Source organism: Pteropus medius, unplaced genomic scaffold (assembly GCF_902729225.1).
Source record: "Pteropus medius unplaced genomic scaffold, Ma_sr-lr_union100, whole genome shotgun sequence".
Classification (NCBI taxonomy): Eukaryota; Metazoa; Chordata; class Mammalia; order Chiroptera; family Pteropodidae; genus Pteropus; species Pteropus medius.
In genome coordinates this window covers 8,275,176-8,275,524 of record NW_024349802.1, presented here as the reverse complement: position 1 = coordinate 8,275,524, position 349 = coordinate 8,275,176, and the positions used below count along the sequence as shown (strand labels likewise).

General features: G+C 39.8%; 1 non-coding gene across 1 annotated transcript; it reads right to left on the bottom strand.

Moving 5' to 3' along the window:
* Nucleotides 1-204: 204 nt before the first annotated feature.
* LOC120581677 (5S ribosomal RNA) lies at nt 205-323 on the bottom strand. Its single transcript, XR_005647369.1, has one exon. It is a non-coding gene; the product is annotated as a 5S ribosomal RNA (ribosomal RNA).
* Nucleotides 324-349: the final 26 nt, after the last annotated feature.

The window sequence follows — 349 nt, the reverse complement described above, 5'->3', positions numbered from 1 at the left end:
TGGACCTGTTTTACTGTCCACTGAGCTCAATGCCCTTGTATCTTCTACTTTTCACTTGAGATAAAAATTAACAACTATGAACTGACTTTGTTCTATTTTTTTTTTTTTTTTTTTTTTTTTTTTTTTTAGGCGAGGCAACCCGCCTTGGTCGACCTCACAGATTGCAAGGAACTTGTCAGCCTACAATCTCTTATTTATTTTTAATGCCTACAGCACCTGGTCTTCCTAGGTGGTCTCCCATCCAAGTACTAACCAGGCCCGACCCTGCTTAGTTTCTGAGATCAGACGGGATCAGGCTTGTTCAGGGTGGCATGGCTGTAGACTAACTTTGTTCTATTTTTTAAAAAGA